We start from the raw sequence: 22,540 nt of genomic DNA, 5'->3' as shown, positions 1-22,540 counted from the left end.
TTATTTACAGACCGCCGTCATATAGCTGGAATATTGCTGTGTGCGGCGTTAAACAACAAACAAACAAACAGTAACTGTACATTGTTGTATATCTTTTATGATACCGTAGGATATAGTGGTTATTTTGCCATTCATGTTTCCCATATTTAAAAACACACATTGGCTAAGCACCCCAGTCTACTGTATTCCCCGGCTGTCCAGGAGAGAAATGCTCTCTGAGGTCAACGCGCAGTATATACTCTAACGTCAACAAGAAACGATACCAACTGTTTGAAAGGTTATGGAAGAAAACCAATACCATATTGAAAATTTATATTGGTATATTTCATTAACATATTAACATATTTCTTTTAACATCATATGTACAAAAATCCATTGCATTCCAACTTTAACATGCAGACAGACAGGCCCATAAAGACGCGTGGGGTCAACAATGAATGTCACAGTCATAACACATGACAAGGCAAGTGTGTAAAATGTCAGAATACTCATGACATTGTCACATTAATATCCACCTTGACCACCTTGACCATTAATGCACGAATGCATACCAGAAAACGTGGTGTGTTTGTGTGTGTGTGTGTGTGTGGGGGGGGGGGGGGGGCGTTGCCATTCGTCAAGGAGGCATTGTCCCAACGATTTGCGGTTGGTTGACCGGAGCGTCTGGGCGACTTCTGATTTGGCGATCGGGGTGGTCCCATAAATGTTCAATGGTGTTCATATCTGGCTACCATGAGGGCCATGGTAGAGCCTGAATTTTCACGTTGTTAAGGAAGTTATGCATCAACCATGCCATATCAGGCGTCGCCTTGTCGTGCTAGAAAATGATTCCATGGGGTTGTTGCTGGAAGGATGGAAAACTTCATCTCGATATCGCTGTGCTTTCATGTTGCCATGAATAAAGTGACCGATTCTTTAGTTGATTAGACTTGTTTGATATTCTGAAATTCTCTTCTATTTTATAGTCCTAGTGAATTATTTTTGGGAAAGGCCTTCTGTGTTTACTTCCCGTTATTTAACCCAATCATTAGAGAGTTGAGTTACATGGTCGCAGCCGACTTATTTGGCTGTCTACGCATCTTGTCTTATCTGTTCAAAGTGTTGTTTTAGCTACTCTCATTGTATTACTGGAATACAGTTGCTTAGCTGAGCCGCTTGTGTGTTTGTGCTGATTGAATTAAACAGTAATCGTTTTCAGTGTAGATTAAGTTGATGTGATCCCTTTTATTGTCATTTATTTGTACAATTAGCTGTTATTAATAAACCTGTGAACCTGTTACCACGTCTTCATTATTATTTTATTCTTACCCTCCGTGACAGTCAGTGTGGGCATATACACAGCTGACACACGACATACTTTTACCATAGCCAGTGTGGGCTGATACACAGATGACACAAAACATGATTATACCAGAGCCAAAGTAGGCTGGTTCACAGTTGACTCAAGACATAATCAAAACATAGTCAATGAGAGAGAGAGAGAGAGAGAGAGAGAGAGAGAGAGAGTGATAGAGATAGAGAGAGAGAGAGAGAGAGAGAGAGAGAGAGAGAGATTCTTTATTTCCTCCAGAAGGTTATCCGAAGATTATACATAATTAATCAAACATATTCAGACAAACTCATATTACCTGTACATATATAATACAAGACAGTAGCACCCGTGTCATGCCATTCACACAGTACAAAAGGTTAGATCAGATGACATAATCAAGGTAAGGCTTTAGAGTAAGTACATAAGCATAAGCAGTATAACAGATTCCCATGTAACTATATCAATACATTGTGAGAAGTGAGTATCAGCACCAAAGAAAAATGACAACATATCTTCTTCATCTTGTTTTTCCTGGACATAGGTTTCAAAATCAAACAGATCAATAAAAGTTGAAAACAGTTCATTCTTTCCTGCAGTAGAGCTTCATAATGTAATATGATGTGATTATCATAATCAAAGGCATGCTTGTAACACTATATAACAGTCCCTGGAAGTTTTGCTTCGTGATGAAAGTCTAACACAAAATTTTAAACTTGACCTCTGTTCTGGGTACAGATATGCTAGTTGCCATAATATATGGTGAGTAAGCTTTGCGTGTATTAGCATGAAGGGTGAAAGACCTGTATTGACAGAAACTTTTCTGCGCCACATATTTTCTTCATATTCATAAATGGTTTTATTAACCAGTTGCTTCCAGTTTCTCTTTGTAGGAAATACACAACAGCTTACATATGTACAAAGGTTGTTTCGTAAGCTATACTTGTTAAGAACTGATAATAAATCTCCACATTCAGATTTAGGATTAGTTGGATTTGCAATGTATGCACAAAAAAGATGTTTAACAAAATTGTTACAGGTTAAGTTACATAAGCGGCCAAGCAGCTGAAGTTTACACTTGTCGATATATCCGATCATTGTCCAAAGCCCAAGATTAGCAATAGTGGATTCTGATGGAGATCTTTAACCAAGTTCTTATACAGTTTGTGCGAAATAGCGTTGAGTATTTTCAATGACATTAATGTTTTGACCCTTAATATCAAAGAGCAGTTCGCAGCCGTGAAAAACTTGTTTTTAATATCATTCTTAACCAGATTTTTACACTGGTAGCTGGATGTAGCTCAGAACTCTTGAGTCCCACAGACTTTAGCGACTCAATACTCTGTCTTGCTTTTTGAAAACATTTTTCAATACTTGATTTATATGACAGGCTATGTGTTAGTAGTATGCCACCATACATGAAAGAGTCAGAGGTTGTTATATTTATGTCACAAAGTTTGCAGTTAATATCTAATCCCTTTTGTTTTGTCTTGGAGAAGACAACAACATCATTTTTGAAGGGTTATACGTTAGTCGCCACTTTGAGGCATATGAATGTACTGTATCAAGTGCCTTTTGTAGCCCTCGTGGTGAGGTGCTAACAAGAGTTGTGTGTTTGCGCTGATTTAATTCATCAGTAATCGTTTTCAGTGTAGATTAAGTTGATATGATCCCTTTTATTGTCATTTATTAGTACAATAAGCTGTTATTAATAAACCTGTGAACCTGTTACCACGTCTTCATTATTATTGTATTCTTGTGGGCTTATACACAGATGACACAAAACATGATTATACCAGAACCAAAGTGGGCTGGTTCACAGTTGACTCAAGACATAATCAAAACATAGTCAATGTAAATTGGTACATAGTGACACAAGTTATCATTATACCAGAGCAAGTGTGGACTGGTACACAGTTGACATAAGACATAATAATACCATAGTCAATGTGGATTGGTACACAGTTGACACAAGTTATCGTTATACCACAGTCAATGTGGGTTGGTTCACAGTTGACACAAGTTATCGTTATACCACAGTCAATGTGGGTTGGTACACAGTTGACACAAGTTATCGTTATACCACAGTCAATGTGGGTTGGCATACAGTTGACACAAGTTATCGTTATACCACAGTCAATGTGGGTTGGTACACAGTTGACACAAGTTATCGTTATACCAAAGTCAATGTGGACTGGTACACAGTTGACACAAGTTATCGTTATACCACAGTCAATGTGGGTTGGCATACAGTTGACACAAGTTATCGTTATACCACAGTCAATGTGGACTGGTACACAGTTGACACAAGTTATCGTTATACCAAAGTCAATGTGGACTGGTACACAGTTGACACAAGTTATCGTTATACCACAGTCAATGTGGGTTGGCATACAGTTGACACAAGTTATCGTTATACCACAGTCAATGTGAACTGGTACACAGTTGACACAAGTTATCGTTATACCACAGTCAATGTGGACTGGTAAACAGTTGACACAAGTTATCGTTATACCACAGTCAATGTGGACTGGTACACAGTTGACACAAGTTATCGTTATACCACAGTCAATGTGGACTGGTACACAGTTGACACAGGTTATCGCTATACCACAGTCAATGTGGGTTGGCATACAGTTGACACAAGTTATCGTTATACCACAGTCAATGTGGACTGGTACACAGTTGACACAAGTTATCGTTATACCACAGTCAATGTGGGTTGGTTCACAGTTGACACAAGTTATCAATATACCTGAGCCAGTGTGGTACGCTAACTGTTATGTAGTGGCATTGATTGAATGATATAAATGAAAATGCGTTTATCAGTAAATGATTTAGGTATGAGTCACTTATAATTAAGATACAGTCGAACCTCGTTTTGTCGTACTCGTTGGGACCTGGGGAGAAGTACGAGTTATCCGGGGTTCGATACAACCAACAAAGTGATTTTTCGAAAAGCAAACATCATGTTATGAGAGATTATTACCAGGTCTGGACGCAATATTAGATTTTAAGGCGGACGTAATTTTGACAATCCAGCCTGCTTGTAGTAAAGGGGGCAGCAACTCAGGGTATCGTCGACCTCATTCTCCCAATCTGAACTGGTGTCATTTTTTAAGTCATATCTCGAATAATGGATTAACTAACATGACCTTAATCCGTTTACTCATTTGTCAATTTTCATGTGTCATCGGCAGTCACGTGAGAACAATAAAGTGACTTTCTGTCGACGTGTATAAGGCAATCAGCTTGTACCATTGATGCAAGTTGTGCTTGTTAAAATTGAGCTTGATTGGATATTGGCATGTTGTCAGAAGGTATCCTGCCTTTCATGTAATTGCGCCAATCTCGGTGAGGTAGTCTGTTGTGTCTGAAGTGAGTTCAAAGTTTGGCTAGAGTGAGTGTGTGGACATTATGTTTCTATTTTAACTGTTCGAACCATCAGTTGGATTTTCTGCTTCATTTGGATACTTGGGACTCCAAAATGAATTCGAGACAACCGGGAATTCGATACATCCAGTTTGACAGATCCGAGTATTAATGATGAGAAATATAGAGGGAATTCCTAAGGACCGGAAGGCGAGTTCGAGACAACCGGGAATCTATGAGGTAGCCTTGTTTCACATTTGATAACACTCCAATTACCAGTAATCAATTGCTGGCCGCAGCTCTCCCCCATGTGTTTCCCATAGTACATACATTATGGCTGACATAGGCTAGGGATGCTAGTGATATGCAGCACAACACACACCTACAAACACATACAGGCTGACATGGGCTATGGAACTAGTGATGTGCAGCACAACACACACCTACAAACACATACAGGCTGACATGGGCTATGGAACTAGTGATGTGCAGCACACACAGTGACACACACATACAGGTTGACATGGGCTATGGAACTAGTGATGTGCAGCACACACAGCGACACACACATACAGGCTGACATGGGCTTCTGATGCTAGAGATTTGCTGCACACACAGCAACACACACACATACAGGCTGACATGGGCTATGGAACAATTGATGTGCAGCACACACAGCTACACTCACATACAGGCTGACATAGGCTAGGGATGCTGGTGATATGCAGCACACACAGCTACACACACATACAGGCTGACATGGGCTAGGGATCCTTGTGAAATGCAGCACACACAGCGACACACACTTAGAGGTTGACATGGGCTAGGGATGCTAGTGATATGCAGCACACACAGCCACACACACATACAGGCTGACATGGGCTAGTGATGCTAGTGACATGCAGCACACACACATACAGGCTGATATCGGCTAGTGGTGCTAGTGACATGCAGCACACACACATACAGGCTGACATGGGCTAGTGATGCTAGTGACATGCAGCACACACACATACAGGCTGACATGGGCTAGTGATGCTATTGACATGCAGCACACACACATACAGGCTGATATGGGCTAGTGATGCTAGTGACATGCAGCACGCACACATACAGGCTGACATGGGCTAGTGATGCTAGTGACATGCAGCACACACACATACAGAAGGACATGGGCTAGGGATGTTAGTTATATGCAGCACACACAGCTACACACACATACAGGCTGACATAGGTAAGGGATGCTAGTGCTATGCAGCACACACAGCTACACACACATACAGGCTGACATGGTTTAGGGATACTAGAGATATGCAGCACACAGAGCTACAAACACATACAGGCTGACATGGGTAAGGGATGCTACAGATATGCAGCACACAGAGCTACAAACACATACAGGCTGACATGGGCTAGGGATGCTAGTGATATGCAGCACACACAGCTACACACATACAATTTGACATGGGCTAAGGATGCTAGTTATATCCAGCACACACAGCTACACACTCATACAGGCTGACATGGGCTAGGGATGCTAGTGAAATGCAGCACACACAGCTACACACACATACAGGCTGACATGTGCTAGGGATGCTAGTGATATGCAGCAAACAGAGCTACAAACACATACAGGCTGATATGGGTAAGGGGTGTTAGTAATCTGCAGAATACAGCTAAGCACACATACAGGATGACATAGGCTAGTGGTTCTAGTGATACGCAGCACACACAGCTACACACACATACAGGCTGACATAGGCTAGGGATGCTAGTGACATGCAGCAAACAGAGCTACAAACACATACAGGCTGATATGGGTAAGGGGTGTTAGTAATCTGCAGAATACAGCTAAGCACACATACAGGATGACATAGGCTAGTGGTTCTAGTGATACGCAGCACACACAGCTACACACACATACAGGCTGACATAGGCTAGGGATGCTAGTGATATGCAGCAAACAGAGCTACAAACACATACAGGCTGATATGGGTAAGGGGTGTTAGTAATCTGCAGAATACAGCTAAGCACACATACAGGATGACATAGGCTAGTGGTTCTAGTGATACGCAGCACACACAGCTACACACACATACAGGCTGACATAGGCTAGGGATGCTAGTGACATGCAGCACACTCAGCTACACACACATACAGGCTGACATGGGCTAGAGATTCTAGTTTTATGAAGCACACACAGCTACACACACATACAGGCTGACATGGGTAAGGGATGCTAGTGATATGCAGCAAACAGAGCTACAAACACATACAGGCTGATATGGGTAAGGGGTGTTAGTAATCTGCAGAATACAGCTAAGCACACATACAGGATGACATAGGCTAGTGGTTCTAGTGATACGCAGCACACACAGCTACACACACATACAGGCTGACATAGGCTAGGGATGCTAGTGACATGCAGCACACTCAGCTACACACACATACAGGCTGACATGGGCTAGAGATTCTAGTTTTATGAAGCACACACAGCTACACACACATACAGGCTGACATGGGTAAGGGATGCTAGTGATATGCAGCAAACAGAGCTACAAACACACACAGGCCGATATGGGTAAGGGATGCTGGTGATTTGCTGCACACACAGCGACACACACATACAGACTCACATGTGCTAGGGATGCAAGTGATAAACAGCATACACAGCTACACACACATACGGGCTGATATGGGTAAGGGGTGTTAGTAATCTGCAGAACACAGCTAAACACACATACAGGATGGCATAGGCTAGGGAATCTAGTGATATGCAGCACACACAGCTACACACACATACAGGCTGACATGGGCTAGAGATTGTAGTTTTATGCAGCACACACAGCTACACACACATACAGGCTGACATGGGTAAGGGATGCTAGTGATATGCAGCACACACAGCGACACACACATACAGACTGACATGGGCTAGAGATTGTAGTTTTATGCAGCACACACAGCTACACACACATACAGGCTGACATGGGTAAGGGATGCTAGTGATATGCAGCACACACAGCGACACACACATACAGACTGACATGTGCTAGGGATGCTAGAGATATGCAGCATACGCAGCTACTCACCATAGTGGTAAATGTCTGAGACCAGCATCACATCGGCCTTTCCTCCCACTTTAGGCCGACACGCCTTGATATATATATTGAATAGTGTTAAATCCAACTCAGTCTCTCACTAGAGATGTCAGGGACATACCTGAGGCCAATATGCATCTTGTATACCCCTAGTGATTGTTTCTGACATATGATTGGGAGACCTTGAAGTACAAGTACAGTGTGAACATGGTGTAAGAAAGCTTGTGTACACGATAACTTGAGTAGTACTTACTAGTATGTATAATTAATGTCTTACATGGGTCTCGATGGTATAAACGTTTGGAGCTCCCCTATATAAAGTCATGGCTGCTTCAGTCATATTATTAAACATGGCTATAGGTGAGTGAGTATGGTTTTACACCGCTTTTAGCAATATTCCAGCAATATCACGGTGGGGGACACCAGAAATGGGCTTCACACATTGTACCAACGTCGGGAATCGAACCCGGGTCTTCGGTGTGACGAGCGAACGCTTTAACCACTGGGCTACCCGACCGCCCCAAAACATGGCTGTAAGGTAGTTGGATGCATGTTATTGCACTGGACGTGCTTAGAGCGTTTTTTAAGCATAGGCTTTTCTTTTTCAAAGTTGTATCGCATTAATATGTTTGCTTAAACGTTAAGTTTTCATAACATTGTTATTTAGGTAGCTGGGGGCACAGGCTTCTGTTTCCAGGTTGCACTACATTTGGCGTGTACATAATGTCCTGAACCGGAATTGATGCTATTAAACCGTAAGTGCTAATGACTTTTTTATTTACTATGGCATGGGACTTTCTGTTTTAAAGTTGTACTGTAATTGGCGTGTGTGTGGTCAGCTGTTACCTGACATGGTAAAGTCAAAATGGTTCCTAACTGGTGGTTCTGAGGTGAAATATTCAAAGCAATTAGGACATGGTTGGTCTGTGTCTGCCTCTGCTCTTGAACCTTTTTAGTTACTCAGATGTTAACAGTAGTCTTTTGTCAAAACCCATATATAAAAACATAGTGAAGACTTCTCTAGAGATCTTCCCGCTAAAGAAAAGGACTACTTAATAAACTGTGATCCCCAGATGGCTAATTTCTTCGGACTATCCAAGATCCATAAAATTCAATTGATAAATAGTGCTATTGCCGAACAGAATTCGGAGTACATCGAAATTACCAGATCTCCTGATTTGACATTCAGACTGACTGACGGAGGATCGAACAGCTCGACGCAGCGCCTTAGTAGTCTCGTCGATATTATTTTAAAACCACTAACAAAGCATGTGCCGAGTTTTGTAAGGAACGATATAGACATTCTTAATCACTTCCCGATGCCGTACCTAAAAATGCGACTCTAGTCACCTTTGATGTGAAGAGTTTATATGCCAACATACCCATGACCTGGGATTGGAAGCAGTTCAATTTTTGCTTAGAAAACATCCTGAGGCTATTGATACTGAATTTTCGGAAAGCTTCATCATTGAATCTGTAAAATTAATCTTAGAAAATAATACCTTCTGTTTCAAAGGGAAATTCTATCATCAGAGTAAAAGAATAGAAACGAAAGTCGATCCAGCTTACGCTTTACGGTTTAGAGCGGCAGCCCAGAGCACTTTGTTCAAACGAACAAGGTACCAATATCCGAACACAGGAACATTTACTGTGTAACCCAACATATTCATATATAGATGTCTGCCGGGGAGCCCCTGCTGCGTGTGGCCCCTGGCCCCCAAAAAGAAGGGGCCATTCAAGGGCTGGATCAAACATTGGAGGTACCACATGAAAGTAAGTGTAAATGAACTGGTACATCTCACAGAGTACAGAATGGGCCACGCCAGACAAATCTTCCTCTGCAAAAGGCCTGCCAGACACCCCCAAAGAGGGTCCCAAAATTTGGGGTGGGTTAAACATTGGAGGTACCACATGAAATCAACATAAAATGAACTATTTCACTCTACTAAGAATAAAAAACCCATTGCCAGACAAATCGTCTGCTGCATAAGGCCCGCCAGACACCCCCAAATGTTGACCCTTAATGCACTCAGTGGACACTCTGGTAAAATTTGACAAGAGTATACATTCAAAGTACCAGATGAAAGTAAGTTTAGATCAACAGGTACATGTTACTGAGTACAACACGGCCCATACCTGACAAATTGTCCTCTGCATAAGGTCCGCCAGACCCCCCAGAGAGGGTCCCAAAATTTGGGCTGGGTTAAACATTGGAGGTACCACATGAAACCAACATAAAATGAACAATTGCACTCTACTTATTGCACAATACCCATTGCCAGACAAATCATCTTCTGCATAAGGCCCGCCAGACACCCACAAAAAGTTGACCCTTCAGGTATACACGGGTAAAATTGGTCTGGAATATGTATCGATTGTACCACATTAAGGTACGTTTGAATGAACAGGTTCATATCACAGCGTACAGAATGGGCCACACCAGATAAATCTTCCTCTGCATAAGGCTAAACATTGGAGGTATCACATGGAACCAACATAAAATGAACTATTACACTCTACTTATTACAAAATACCCATTGCCAAACAAATCCTCTCTTTTGTTCTTAAAGATGGAAGGATTTTATTGAGATTAAAATCACGTATTTATAAAATCAGGTCTCTGAATACTAGTATTGATATCATAGATTAGGCCTTTCGTTGAAATGTAATAAAAAAAAGGCATGAATCTGATTCTTGTGAATATATATCTGATCAGCTATGAAGTCCTCAAAGCCTGCTATAGCCTGATAGCTTGGCTATGGATTCCTACAAACCCAAACATGCTTAGGTAGTCCTCAAAGCCTGCTATAAGAATGGTAAATGACAGTCCCTAATACCATTTGGAAATCTTTTGGTGATAATTGTGTTTAAAAACCTATGATCTTCGTTTATTTAGCAAGTTTTATCATCTAAAAAGCTGAATTCCGGCCAAATATTTCCATATTTATGGTCGGTCCCGAAAAGTTTATCGTATCGAGAAACCTAACAAAATCGTGGCACAGACCTGTGTGAAATATCAAGTTTGTCAGGTCACGGAAAGAGATGAACAGGGTTTGGTGACACGAAAAGATGAATGTTCTATTCTTGATGTATTTTCGTCCTGATCTTCACAACTTTTCTCGGAGTGTCACGGTTGGATACAAAAATATTTTTCTGTTCAAAAGAGAAGGGCCGTTACTGATATTCACCTCGTCAAAACTATCGCACCACCAGATGTGAAATGTAATTACCCATCATGTTATATGATTTTGTTCTTGTTGTTAAATGTAAATGTATGTTCATAATGTGACATGGTTTTGATTTCAATACTCAAATATCTGTTATGAAACCTCCACTATATATCTAAATGTTCACAAGGCCTTACGTCTCAGATTTGCCACCTATCTGTTTGAATAAACGTCTTACACTAGACAGAGAGTCATGATATTGGCGCGTGAGCTGTGCCACGGTTAAATGTGTTTAGACTTCTATCCCAGGATGACCTTGTGTACATATATATATATATATATATATATATATATATATATATATATATATATATATATATATCTGTTTTCAAATACCCTCAATAAAGAAGGGAAAGCCATACACAATAATCGAGAAATCGACATCAAGCTTCCTGGGAAAACTTTTCTAACCTCCCGGTAAAATGCCAAGAAAGGTTGCATTAACCTGATCCATTCAGGGTGTTTTCCACAACACAAAATTCTAAACAAGCAATTGTTGATCTGTCACGATTGACTGAATTTTGTATAAATTCCCATATCATTGTTACCATAGAGCTGTGTTTTCAAGCAAATGTGAATTCTTTTCTTAAAAGAAAAGCCGTTTCCAAACCACACCTAGCCTTTTCTTTTCTGCCAACCTCTGAATACAAATATGAAATCTTAATAATAGTGCTACTGACGCTATAATCACAATATAACTTGAAGCAATTATCAAATCATAAAACACTTTGAACTGAATAAACCATATCATATATGAAGGTCGTGAGAAACCTTCCTTTGACACCTGGTTTGTCTTGGCATTGTAATTTTCTTAATTGCGTGATTTCCCACTTGAACAAGAATTAACATGATCATACTTGCGGGTCATGAGAACCTGTTTCTTGGACCCCCCTGGTTTGTATTGCAATTGTTATAATCTGAAGGCGCGACCCCCCAGTGTGGTACCTCCAATGTTTAACCCAGCCCAGAACGACATAACTACATATCAAATGGAGTTAAATGCGTATTTATAACGACATACATGCCAAAAATAGCCTGCCGTAAAGGACGAAAACTGATTTTTCTCTATGACGTCAAAGGGCGTCAGAGAGGTTACACACGTACAAAGAGAAGGGGGCATAACTCCACTATGCTTAGCACTAGTTTATTGTAACTCAGGTCAATTGGTGAGAATTAGTCGTGGGTAATTATTCAAAGTACACATGTATATAGAGAGTCGACTTGTGATTGGCCGTGATTGGCCGTGATTGGGAATTATACAATTTACACCTGTAGAGGGTCGACTTGTCACATCAGTACAGGGGGCCGTGATTGGGAATTATACAATTTACACATGTATATAGAGAGTCCACTTGTCACATCAGTACAGGGGGCCGTGATTGGGAATTATACAATTTACACATGTATATAGAGAGTCCACTTGTCACATCAGTACAGGGGGCCGAGATTGGGAATTATACAATTTACACATGTAGACGGTCGACTTGTCACATCAGTACAGGGGCCGTGATTGTGAATTTTACAATTTACACATGTATATAGAGAGTCGACTTGTCACCTCAGTACAGGGCGGCAGTGATTGGGAATTATACAATTTACACATGTATATAGAGAGTCGACTTGTCACCTCAGTACAGGGCGGCTGTGATTGGGAATTATACAATGTACACCTGAAGAGGGTCGACTTGTCACATCAGTACAGGGGGCCGAGATTTGGAATTATACAATTTACACATATGGAGGGTCGACTTGTCACATCAGTACAGGGGGCCGTGATTGGGAATTAAACAATTTACACATGTAGAGGGTCCACTTGTCACGTCAGTAGAGGGGGCCGTGATTGGGAATTATACAATTTTCACATGTATATAGAGAGTCCACTTGTCACCTCAGTACAGGGCGGCTGTGATTGGGAATTATACAATGTACACCTTTAGAGGGTCGACTTGTCACATCAGTACAGGGGGCCGTGATTTGGAATTATACAATTTACACATGCGGAGGGTCGACTTGTCACATCAGTACAGGGGGCCGTGATAGGGAATTATACAATTTATACATGTATATAGAGAGTCTACTTGTCACATCAGTAGAGGGGGCCTTGATTAGGAATTATACAATTGATACATGTATATAGAGAGTCGACTTGTCACATCAGTACAGGGGGCCGTGATTGGGAATTATACAATTTACACATGTGGAGGGTCGACTTGTCACATCAGTACAGGGGGCCGTGATTGGGAATTATACAATGTACACCTGTAGAGGGTCCACTTGTCACGTCAGTACAGAGAGCCGTGACAGGGAATTATACAATGTACACCTGTAGAAGGTCCACTTCTCACGTCAGTACAGGGGGCCGTGATAGGGAATTATACAATTTACACATGTAGAGGGTCGACTTGTCACATCGGTACAGGGGGCCGTGATTGGGAATTTTACAGTTTACACATGTATATAGAGAGTCGACTTGTCACATCAGTACAGGGGGCCGTGATTAGGAATTATACAATTTACACATGTATATAGAGAGTCTACTTGTCACATCAGTACAGGGGGGCGTGATTGGGAATTATACAATTTACACATGTGGTGGGTCGACTTGTCACATCAGTACAGGGGGACGTTATTGGAAATTATACAATGTACTCCTGTAGAGGGTCGACTTGTCACATCAGTAGAGAGAGCCGTGATTGGGAATTATACAATTTACACATGTATATAGAGAGTCTACTTGTCACATCAGTTCAGGGTGTCGTGATTGGGAATTATACAATGTACACCTGTAGAGGGTCCACTTGTCACGTCAGTACAGGGAACCATGATTGTGAATTATACAATGTACACCTGTAGAGGGTCCACTTCTCACATCAGTACAGGGGGACGTGATTGGGAATTATACAATTTATACATGTATATAGAGAGTCTACTTGTCACATCAGTTCAGGGGGCCTTGATTGGGAATTATACAATTTACACCTGTAGAGGGTCGACTTGTCACATCAGTACAGGGGGCCGTGATTAGGAATTATACAATTTACACATGCGGAGGGTCGACTTGTCACATCAGTTCAGGGGGCCGTGATTGTGAATTATACAATGTACACCTGTAGAGGGTCCACTTGTCACATCAGTAGAGAGGGCCGTGATTGGGAATTATACAATTTATACATGTATATAGAGAGTCTACTTGTCACATCAGTAAAGGGGGCCGTGATTGGGAATGATACAATTTATACATTTATAAAGAGAGTCTATTTGTCACATCAGTACATGGGGCCGTGAATTCGGAATTATACAATGTACACCTGTAGAGGGTCCACTTGTCACATCAGTACAGGGGGCCGTGATTGGGAATTATACAGTTTACACATGTAGAGGGTCGACTTGTCACATCAGTACAGGGGGCCGTGATTGGGAATTATACAATGTACACCTGTAGAGGGTCAACTTCTCACGTCAGTACAGGGGGCCGTGATTGTGAATTATACAATTTACACATGTAGAGGGTCGACTTGTCACGTCAGTACTGGGGGCCGTGATTGGGAATTATAAAATTTATACATGTATATAGAGAGTCTACTTGTCACATCAGTTCAGGGTGTCGTGATTGGGAACTATACAATGTACACCTGTAGAGGGTTCACTTGTCACGTCAGTACAGGGAGCCGTGACTGGGAATTATACAATTTACACCGGTAGAGGGTCCACTTGTCACATCAGTACAGGGGGCCGTGATTGGGAATTACAAAATTTACACATGCGAAGGGTCGACTTGTCACATCAGTTCAGGGGGCCGTGATTGGGAATTATACAATTTACACATGCGGAGGGTCCACTTGTCACATCAGTAGAGAGGGCCGTGATTGGGAATTATACAATTTACACATGTATATAGAGAATGTACTTGTCACATCAGTTCAGGGTGTCGTGATTGGGAATTACACAATGTACACCTGTAGAGGGTCCACTTGTCACATCAGTACAGGGAGCCGTGACTGGGAATTATACAATGTCCACCTGTAGAGGGTCCACTTCTCACGTCAGTACATAGGGCCGTGATTGGGAATTGTACAATGTACACCTGTAGAGGGTCGACTTGTCACATCAGTACAGGGGGCCGTGATTGGGAATTATACAATGTCCACCTGTAGAGGGTCCACTTGTCACATCAGTAGAGAGGGCCGTGATTGGGAATTATACAATTTATACATGTATATAGAGAGTCTACTTGTCACATCAGTAAAGGGGGCCGTGATTTCGGAATTATACAATGTACACCTGTAGAGGGTCCACTTGTCACATCAGTACAGGGGGCCGTGATTGGGAATTATACAGTTTACACATGTACATGTAGAGGATCGCCTTGTCACATCAGTACAGGGGGCCGTGATTGGGAATTATACAATGTACACATGTAGAGGGTCAACTTCTCACTTCAGTACACGGGGCCGTGATTGGGAATTATACAATTTACACATGTATATAGAGAGTCTACTTGTCACATCAGTTCAGGGTGTCGTGATTGGGAATTATACAATTTACACATGCGGAGGGTCCACTTGTCACATCAGTAGAGAGGGCCGTGATTGGGAATTATACAATTTACACATGTATATAGAGAATGTACTTGTCACATCAGTTCAGGGTGTCGTGATTGGGAATTACACAATGTACACCTGTAGAGGGTCCACTTGTCACATCAGTACAGGGAGCCGTGACTGGGAATTATACAATGTCCACCTGTAGAGGGTCCACTTCTCACGTCAGTACATAGGGCCGTGATTGGGAATTGTACAATGTACACCTGTAGAGGGTCGACTTGTCACATCAGTACAGGGGGCCGTGATTCGGAATTATACAATGTCCACCTGTAGAGGGTCCACTTGTCACATCAGTAGAGAGGGCCGTGATTGGGAATTATACAATTTATACATGTATATAGAGAGTCTACTTGTCACATCAGTAAAGGGGGCCGTGATTTCGGAATTATACAATGTACACCTGTAGAGGGTCCACTTGTCACATCAGTACAGGGGGCCGTGATTGGGAATTATACAGTTTACACATGTACATGTAGAGGATCGCCTTGTCACATCAGTACAGGGGGCCGTGATTGGGAATTATACAATGTACACATGTAGAGGGTCAACTTCTCACTTCAGTACACGGGGCCGTGATTGGGAATTATACAATTTACACATGTATATAGAGAGTCTACTTGTCACATCAGTTCAGGGTGTCGTGATTGGGAACTATACAATGTACACCTGTAGAGGGTCCACTTGTCACATCAGTACAGGGAGCCGTGACTGGGAATTATACAATTTACACCGGTAGAGAGTCCACTTGTCAAGTCAGTGCAGGGGGCCGTGATTTGGAATTATACAATTTATACATGTATATAGTGAGTCGACTTGTCACATCAGTACAGGGAGCCGTGACTTTGAATTATGCAATTTACACCGGTAGAGAGTCCACTTGTCACATCAGTACACGGGGCCGTGATTGGGAATTAAAAAATTTACACATGTATATAGAGAGTCTATTTGTCACATCAGTACATGGGGTCGTGATTTCGGAATTATACAATGTACACATGTAGAGGGTCCACTTGTCACGTCAGTACAGGGAGCCGTGACTGGGAATTATACAATGTACACCTGTAGAGGGTCCACTTCTCACGTCAGTACAGGGGGCCGTGATTGGGAATTGTACAATGTACACCTCTAGAGGGTCGACTTGTCACATCAGTACAGGGGGCCGTGATTGGGAATTATACAATTTAAACATGTATATAGAGAGTCCATTTGTCACATCAGTACAGGGGGCCGTGATTGGGAATTATAACATTTACACATGTATATAGAGAGTCGACTTGTCACATCAGTTCAGGGTGTCGTGATTGGGAACTATACAATGTACACCTGTAGAGAGTCCACTTGTCAAGTCAGTGCAGGGGGCCGTGATTTGGAATTATACAATTTATACATGTATATAGTGAGTCGACTTGTCACATCAGTACAGGGAGTCGTTACTGGGAATTATGCAATTTACACCGGTAGAGGGTCCACTTGTCACATCAGTACAGGGAGCCGTGATTGAGAATTATACAATTTACACATGTATATAGAGAGTCCATTTGTCACAACAGTACAGGGAGCCGTGATTGGGAATTAAAAAATTTACACATGTATATAGAGAGTCTACTTGTCACATCAGTAAAGGGGGCCGTGATTTCGGAATTATACAATGTACACCTGTAGAGGGTCCACTTATCACATCAGTAGAGAGGGCTGTGATTGGGAATTATACAATGTACACATGTATATAGAGAATGTACTTGTCACATCAGTTCAGGGTGTCGTGATTGGGAATTATACAATGTACACCTGTAGAGGGTCCACTTGTCACGTCAGTACAGGGAGACGTGACAGGGAATTATACAATGTACACCTGTACAGGGTCCACTTCTCACGTCAGTACAGGGGGCCGTGATTGGGAATTGTACAATGTACACCTGTAGAGGGTCCACTTGTCACGTCAGTACAGGGAGACGTGATTGGGAATTATACAATGTACACCTGTACAGGGTCCACTTCTCACGTCAGTACAGGGGGCCGTGATTGGGAATTGTACAATTTATACATGTATATAGAGAGTCTACTTGTCACATGAGTACAGGGGGCCGTGACTGGGAATTATACAATTTACACATGTATATAGAGAATGTACTTGTCACATCAGTTCAGGGTGTCGTGATTGGGAATTATACAATGTACACCTGTAGAGGGTCCACTTGTCACGTCAGTACAGGGAGCCGTGACTGGGAATTATACAATGTACACCTGTATTTAGAGAGTCTACTTGTCATATGAGTACAGGGGGCCGTGATTGGGAATTATACAATTTACACATGTATATAGAGAATGTACTTGTCACATCAGTTCAGGGTGTCGTGATTGGTAATAATACAATGTACACCTGTAGAGGGTCCACTTGTCACGTCAGTACAGGGAGCCGTGACTGGGAATTATACAATGTACACCTGTAGAGGGTCCACTTCTCACGTCAGTACATGGGGCCGTGATTGGGAATTATACAATTTATACATGTATATAGAGAGTCTACTTGTCACATCAGTTCAGGGGGCCGTGATTGGGAATTATACAATTTACACATGTAGAGGCTCGACTTGTCACATCAGTACAGGGGGCCGTGATTGGGAATTATACAATTTACACATGTATATAGAGAGTCTACTTGTCACATCAGTACAGGGGGGCGTGATTGGGAATTATACAATTTACACATGTGGAGGGTCGACTTGTCACATCAGTACAGGGGACGTGATTGGAAATTATACAATGTACACCTGTAGAGGGTCGACTTGTCACATCAGTAGAAACAGCCGTGATTGGGAATTATACAATTTACACATGTATATAGAGATTCTACTTGTCACATCAGTTCAGGGTGTCTTGATTGGGAATTATACAATGTACACCTGTAGCGGGTCCACTTGTCACGTCAGTACAGGGAGCTGTGATTGGGAATTATACAATGTACACCTGTAGAGGGTCCACTTCTCACGTCAGTACAGGGGGACGTGATTGGGAATGATACAATTTATAAATGTATATAGAGAGTCTACTTGTCACATCAGTACAGGGGGCCTTGATTGGGAATTATACAATTTACACCTGTAGAGGGTCTACTTGTCACATCAGTACAGGGGGCCGTGATTGGGAATTATACAATTTACACATGCGGAGGGTCGACTTGTCACATCTGTACAGGGGGCCGTGATTGGGAATTATACAATTTACACATGCGGAGGGTCGACTTGTCACATCAGTACAGGGGGGCGTGATTGGGAATTATACAATGTACACCTGTAGAGGGTCCACTTGTCACATCAGTAGAGAGTGCCGTGATTGGGAATTATACAATTTATACATGTATATAGAGAGTCTACTTGTCACATCAGTACAGGGGGCCGTGATTGGGAATGATACAATTTATACATGTATATAGAGAGTCTATTTGTCACATCAGTACAGGGGGCCGTGATTTCGGAATTATACAATGTACACCTGTAGAGGGTCCACTTGTCACATCAGTACAGGGGGCCGTGATTGGGAATTATACAGTTTACACATGTAGAGGGTCGACTTCTCACATCAGTACAGGGGGCCGTGATTGTGAATTATACAATTTACACATGTAGAGGGTCCACTTGTCACGTCAGTACAGGGTGCCGTGACTGGGAATTATACAATGTACACCTGTAGAGGGTCCACTTCTCACGTCAGTACATGGGGCAGTGATTGGGAATTATACAATTTATACATGTATAAAGAGAGTCTACTTGTCACATCAGTTCAGGGGGCCGTGATTGGGAATTATACAATTTACACCTGTAGAGGGTCGATTTGTCACATCAGTAAAGCGGGCCGTGATTGGGAATTATACAATTTACACATGTATTTAGAGAGTCTACTTGTCACATCAGTAAAGGGGGCCGTGATAGGGAATTATACAATTTACACATGTATATAGAGAGTCGACGTGTCACATCAGTACAGGGGGGCGTGATTGGGAATTATACAATTTACACATGTGAAGGGTCGACTTGTCACATCAGTACAGGGGACCGTGATTGGGAATTATACAATGTACACCTGTAGAGGGTCCACTTGTCAAATCAGTAGAGAGGGCCGTGATTGGTAATTTTACAATTTCAACATGTATATACAGAGTCTACTTGTCACATGAGTACAGGGGGCCGTGATTTGGAATTATACAATTTACACATGTATATAGAGAGTCGACTTGTCACATCAGGTCAGGGTGTCGTGATTGGGAATTATACAATGTACACCTGTAGAGGGTCCACTTGTCACGTCAGTACAGGGAGCCGTGACTGGGAATTATACAATTTATTCCTGTAGAGGGTCTACTCGTCACATCAGTACAGGGGGGCGTGATTGGGAAGTATACAATTTACACATGTGGAGGGTCGACTTGTCACATGAGTACAGGGGGCCGTGAATGGGAATTATACAATGTACACCTGTAGAGGGTCCACTTGTCACATCAATAGAGAGGGCCGTGATTGGGAATTATACAATTTAAACATGTATATAGAGAGTCTACTTCTCACATCAGTTCAGGGTGTCTTGATTGGGAATTATACAATGTACACCTGTAGAGGGTCCACTTGTCACGTCAGTACAGGGAGCCGTGATTGGGAATTATACAATGTACACCTGTAGAGGGTCAACTTCTCACGTCAGTACATGGGTCCGTGATTGGGAATTATACAATTTATACATGTATATAGAGTGTCTACTTGTCACATCAGTTCAGGGGGCCGTGATTGGGAATTATACAATTTACACCTGTAGAGGGTCGACTTGTCACATCAGTACAGGGGGCAGTGATTGGGAATTATACAATTTACACATGCGGAGGGTCGACTTGTCACATCAGTACAGGGGGCCGTGATTGGGAATTATACAATTTACACATGCGGAGGGTCGACTTGTCACATCGGTTCAGGGGGCCGTGATTGGGAATTATACAATTTACACATGCGGAGGGTCGACTTGTCACATCAGTACAGGGGGCAGTGATTGGGAATTATACAAATTATCAAGTATATAGAGAGTCTTCTTGTCACATCAGTACAGGGGGCCTTGATTGGGAATTATACAATTCATACATGTATATAGAGAGTCGACTTGTCACATCAGTACAGGGGGCCGTGATTGGGAATTATACAATTTACACATGTGGAGGGTCGACTTGTCACATCAGTACAGGGGGCCGTGATTGGGAATCAAACAATCTACACCTGTAGAGGGTCCACTTGTCACATCAGTACACGGGGGCCGTGATTGGGAATTATACAATTTACACCTGTAGAGAGTCTACTTGTCACATCAGTACAGGGGGCCGTGATTGGGAATTATACAATTTACACATGTATATAGAGAGTCGACTTGTCACATCAGTACAGGGGGGCGTGATTGGGAATTATACAATTTACACATTTGAAGGGTCGACTTGTCACATCAGTACAGGGGGGCGTGATTGGGAATTATACAATGTACACCTGTAGAGGGTCCACTTGTCCCATCACTAGAGAGGGCCGTGATTGGGAATTATACAATTTAAACATGTATATAGAGAGTCTACTTGTCACATCAGTACAGGGGGCCTTGATTGGGAATTATACAATTCATCCATGTATATAGAGAGTCGACTTGTCACATCAGTACAGGGGGCCGTGATTGGGAATTATACAATGTACACCTGTAGAGGGTCCATTTGTCACATCAGTAGAGGGGGCCGTGATTGAGAATTATTCAATTTACACATGTATATAGAAACTCGACTTGTCACATCAGTACAGGGGGGCGTGATTGGGAATTATACAATTTACACATTTGAAGGGTCGACTTGTCACATCAGTACAGGGGGGCGTGATTGGGAATTATACAATTTATACACGTATATACAGAGTCTACTTGTCACATGAGTACAGGGGGCCGTGATTGGGAATTATACAATTTACACATGTATATAGAGAGTCGACTTGTCACATCAGGTCAGGGTTTCGTGATTGGGAATTATACAATGTACACCTGTAGAGGGTCCACTTGTCACATCGGTACAGGGGGCAGTGATTGGGAATTATACAAATTATACATGTATATAGAGAGTCTACTTGTCACATCAGTACAGGGGGCCTTGATTGGGAATTATACAATTTATACATGTATATAGAGAGTCGACTTGTCACATCAGTACAGGGGGCCGTGATTGGGAATTATACAATGTACACCTGTAGAGGGTCCATTTGTCACATCAGTAGAGGGGGCCGTGATTGAGAATTATTCAATTTACACATGTATATAGAAAGTCGACTTGTCACATCAGTACAGGGGGCCGTGATCGGGAATTATACAATTTACACATGTGGAAGGTCGACTTGTCACATCAGTACAGGGGGCAGTGATTGGGAATTATACAAATTATACATGTATATAGAGAGTCTTCTTGTCACATCAGTACAGGGGGCCTTGATTGGGAATTATACAATTTATACATGTATATAGAGAGTCGACTTGTCACATCAGTACAGGGGGCCGTGATTGGGAATTATACAATTTACACATGTGGAGGGTCGACTTGTCACATCAGTACAGGGGGCCGTGATTGGGAATCAAACAATCTACACCTGTAGAGGGTCCACTTGTCACATCAGTACACGGGGGCCGTGATTGGGAATTATACAATTTACACCTGTAGAGAGTCTACTTGTCACATCAGTACAGGGGGCCGTGATTGGGAATTATACAATTTACACATGTATATAGAGAGTCGACTTGTCACATCAGTACAGGGGGCCGTGATTGGGAATTATACAATTTATACATGTATATAGAGAGTCGACTTGTCACATCAGTACAGGGGGCAGTGATTGGGAATTATACAATGTACAACTTTAGAGGGTCGACTTG

Source organism: Haliotis rufescens, unplaced genomic scaffold (assembly GCF_023055435.1).
Source record: "Haliotis rufescens isolate VD_foot unplaced genomic scaffold, xgHalRufe1.0.p SCAF_13, whole genome shotgun sequence".
Taxonomy (NCBI): Eukaryota; Metazoa; Mollusca; class Gastropoda; order Lepetellida; family Haliotidae; genus Haliotis; species Haliotis rufescens.
Note: the sequence above shows the minus strand (reverse complement) of the source record.